The sequence below is a fragment of the Macrobrachium nipponense genome, chromosome 12 (genome assembly GCF_015104395.2).
Source record: "Macrobrachium nipponense isolate FS-2020 chromosome 12, ASM1510439v2, whole genome shotgun sequence".
NCBI classification, from domain to species: Eukaryota; Metazoa; Arthropoda; class Malacostraca; order Decapoda; family Palaemonidae; genus Macrobrachium; species Macrobrachium nipponense.
In genome coordinates this window covers 56,898,606-56,903,605 of record NC_087205.1, presented here as the reverse complement: position 1 = coordinate 56,903,605, position 5,000 = coordinate 56,898,606, and the positions used below count along the sequence as shown (strand labels likewise).

The following is a 5,000-nucleotide window of genomic DNA, read 5'->3' as shown; positions in this document are numbered from 1 at the left end:
TACAGAATAACATATACATTTCAATCCTTGGCTTTTTAGTTAGATTCGTTCGAAATTGCGTAATTGTTTGATAGGATTCTTTTATTACTGTGAAAAATGCCGTAAATGTTGAACGGGCGAGGCAGTGAATTTTTAGGCACAGCCGAAATATCATAAGATAATTCACGATTTCTTTACCGTCATGTGGACATTTATTCTTATAGTACCTTTATGGTTCAGGGGAAATGTAAATAATTCTTATTCTCGTTTCATTAATTCTATGTTAGCTTTGTCACTTGTCGACCCCCATACGTAGAGCCTGGTTTCTTTTTTGTAATTTTTTTTTTTTTTTGTAGTTTTGTACCATTTTAGTATTATAGACTTGCATTTGTATGTTTATTTATGTTGAATGTTTATGAATTTTCGGATCATAACTCAGTTTGAATAAACATAATTGAAGGGGAAGATGTAGGCTAGCTTTATACAAACAACAAACATACATAATCAACCCCCTACGCACCTAAATGGATAATGATACACATCCACACTTGCCATGACAGACACCATATAGTATATATATAATATATATATATATATATATATATATATATATGATATATATATATATATATATATATATATATATTTATATATTACTTTTTATATATATATATATATAATATATATATATATATCTATATATATAATATATCCTATATATATAGTATATAATAAAGTATATAATAGTTCATATATATAGTAGTATGATCTTTTTTATATTATATATATAATAATATTAATATAATATCTTTTTATATTATTCTTTAAATATATATTTTTATAATTATATGTATGTATTGTAAGACTGTATTTGATAAATGAAATGGTACAACAGAATTCCATCTAATAAGAGGAACCCATAAAAATGCCAAAATATAGACAGTAAGTAACATATTTCAGAGACTGCTGTCTCTCTCTTCAGGTAGGTAATAAATGAGAAAAGTTACAGAAAAGGCGGTATTTATACCAAGATATCCATCCACAGTTAACCGTTTTAAGTCACCCCCACTGATTATTCCTCTTTAATCTTCTTAAGGGTTGGTTGAAGGAAGATTTGACTTATATCTAAATCCCAGGTGCCCTTTGAGATGTTCACTATCTGTCTTTTACTTTATTTAATCAAGGCTGACTCTATTAATTGACTTTTGTGCTGACATTTGCTGCTATATTATACGAGACAAATTCCAGTTTATTCTGTGGTCATGGTTATTTATATGGTTAGAAACAGCTGAGCTCTGTTGTCCATACGTGACTGACCGTTTATGTTGTATTAATCTCTGGAGAAGTGATTTCCCCGTAAAAGCGATGTAAGATTGGTCACAGTCAAGTACGGGCTCTCGTATACTCCCCAGTATACAACATACTAAATGGGCAGTTAGGTATGACAATAGAGCTCAGCTATTTTGAACTATATAAATAACCATAACCATAACCACAGAATAAATTGGAATTTGTCACATATAATTTATAGCAGCAAATGTCGGTACAAAAGCAAGATGATAGAGTCAGCCTTGATTAAACAAAGACAGGTAATGAACATCTCAAAGGGCGTCTGGGATTAAAAAAAGACAGGTAATGAACATCTCAAAGGGCGTCTGGGATTCAGATATCATAGATAATATCTTCCTTCAACCAATGCTTAAGAAGATTAAAGAGGAATTATCATTGGGGGTGACTTATAATGGCTACCTGTGGATGGATCTCTTGGTGTAAATACCACCTTTTCTGTAACTTTACTCATTCATTACCTACCTGAAGAGAGAGACAGCTCTCTCTGAAATATGTTACCTTCTTTCTATATTTTGGCGTTTTTATGGGCTCCTCTTATAGATATAATATAATATATATATATATATATATATATATATATATATATATATATATTAAATATATAAATTAAATTATATATGTATATATATATATATATATATAAGTATAATATATATATATATATTATATATATATATATATATTTATATATATACTATAGTAATTTTATTATATATATATAATATATAATATATTATCATGATATATATATACATACAAGTTATATATATATATAATTATATATATATATATAGTATATATATATATTATATATAATATACCTAATAATATATAATATATATATATATAGTGAAGGAGTAAGACAATATCGATTGCATCATTGCATCATACGATAATATTGTAATGATGCACAGACTTATTGTAAAGTTACAAAAACCAAAGTAAGGACGTATGAGGTAGACGCAGATGTTGCTAAGTGGAAAAAGAGCAAAATCTCTTTCCATGAAATTGGTTAGCTTTCAAATGGCCTCTCTCCAATTGGATTAAAGGATTCAGCGTCATGAAATCGAATTGATAAAGCGTGCATCCATATATATATATATATTATTATATATGTTATGTTATGTATATATATATTATATATATACTATATACATATATATATATATATATATATATTATATATAGTATATATAAATAATACTATATATATACTTATATATATGTAGTACGTGTGTATGTTATGTATGTTATGTAGTATGTATTGTATGTATGGTATGTTAATGTATATGTATATAATATATAGTTATATATATATAATATAATAGAAGAATATATATAAGAATATATAGTGTGTATGTATGTATGTAGTATTATTTAATGTATGTATGTATATGTATATGTATATGTAATGTCCAGTGCACAACTTTTGCTTTGTACATGAAATGTGTAAGAGACATATATTAGTGAGAATGGTATTTTTTCAGTTTATATTCAATGAACTATGGAGAGAGAGAGAGAGAGAGAGAGAGAGAGAGAGAGAGAGAGAGAGAGAGAGAGAGAGAGAGAGAGAGAGAGAGTCTTTCGGCAGGAACAAGTTAATGATAACCTCGGACGGTGAAATGGTACGGAAATATTTTTGACCGAACCGTGACAGATAACGAGCAGGTCGTTGTTAGGGCCATGTCAACAAGGCTTTTATCTCCCCCTTCGGAAAGATGCATGCTTTGATGGTTTGTTGGGTTCTGGCGCTGCCGCAGCGGTTGGCGAGATTTTTTTGTATTTATTTGATTTATTTTTGCTTTGATGTGCGATCAGCATTACGTGGGACTCCTAGCTCATTACGGAACGCTTTATTTCTGGGGTTTCAGAAAGTAGTTATCAATAGTCCGTTGATGATGCTGCTCTGTCTACTCTTGGTATAGTTATCTCGAGAGATGATTCGGTGAACTTTGAATTTTGGCAAGACTTCGGAACCATAGAATGATGTAAGAGTCATCTCTCTTCCTCTTTCTCTTTTATATTCACTTCCTATTTCTCTTTCATATTTACAGTTCACTGTTGTTATATCCTTCATATTTTGCTGTACTAAACGGGCTCTGCAAATGCATTTATTTTAGGAACACTCGGGGTCACTTTCTTGAATTGTTTCCTTTGATATATATTCATTTTTACATTTTCAGTGGAGTATTTACAGCATTGTTTACTGTGGTTTGTTAGTAATGAATTATTTTAATTTACAGATTTTAATGATTTCACATTCATATCATTGTCTTGTCTTACATCTCTTCAAATCATTCTTCAGTGTCTAGTTTTTCCAGATTCCTTTTCAGGGGCCTTGCGATCGTGCCTAGTGTTCCTATGATTATGGGTACAATTTCCACTGGTATATCCCAAATCCTTCTTATTTCTATTTTCAGGTCTTGATACTTATCCATTTTTTCCTTTTCTTTCTCTCTAACTCTGGTGTCCCATGGTATTGCGACATCAATGAGTGATACTTTCTTCTTGATTTTGTCAATCAACATCACGTCTGGTCTATTTGCACGTATCACCTTAGCTGTTCTGATACCATAGTCCCAGAGAATCTTTGCCTGAAAGTTTTCTATCACTCATTCAGTTTGGTGCTCGTACCACTTATGACTGCAAGGTAGCTGATGTTTCTTCTTTTTCTTCTTTTTTTTTCTTCTTCTTCTTCTTCTTCTTCTTCTTATGACAATAAGTCTTTAACAGCATCAACGTATTTTTTTCATTCGTTTCATACGAAGGGAAGGAATGATAATTCTTTCAAACATATATATATAATATATATATATTATATATATATTATATATATAATATAATAAATTATTATTAAATATATAATATATGATATAATATATAGTATTGAATATAATATATATATTGTGTGTCCCCCCAATATCATTTTCCGTGATTCATATACATATATCGAGCTACAATGTCCTTTAATATCTAGTGTAGTAGGTAAAAGCTTCACTGACGTTCCTGGATTTGAAAGGATCCTGGGTTCGCGTCCCGATCCAGGCAAGTCTATTATCGAGAAAAAATTCCCCTTCGGTTAAGCATATATGAAAATATATTAATTCCGAGGTAGAGCGAATTAGATATTAAAGGACATTGTAGCTATATATATATATATATATATATATATATATATATATATATATATATATATATATATATATATATATATATATATGTATATATATATATATATATATATATATATATATATATATATATATATATATATATATATATATATATATATAAAGTACCCAAGGATACTGGCACACCGCTAAAATATGATACCTGTATTGGTTTCCTTTAAAGCTTAGCACTGCCCAGGTTTTTGATGGCTCACATAGTTACCTATTAAACATTTTCCAGGCCATACCAGTCAGAGTGGATGGTACACATATGGTTATTTTAATATTGCCTCAGTTTTATGTAAAGAAATGTATTGGTACGTTTTTCTAGTGTAGTATTTAGCATATCCTTAGCATATATTAACATCACTTGTTCTTGAATTTATTAAGTGACATAGATTTGTGGGGAATTGTGTAGCTGATTTCTGAAATTTCAACAAATACACAACCATGTGTGTATGGGTTATTTTCCTTGTAAACACGTGAGGATTTATTTTGGTA

The 5,000-nt window shown here is 29.3% G+C and overlaps 1 protein-coding gene across 1 annotated transcript in view; it reads left to right on the top strand.

The window, feature by feature from the left end:
- Positions 1-5,000, top strand: part of LOC135224815 (uncharacterized) — a 721,072-nt gene that overhangs the window by 325,061 nt on the left and 391,011 nt on the right. The gene's annotated exons all lie outside the window — the stretch shown is intronic.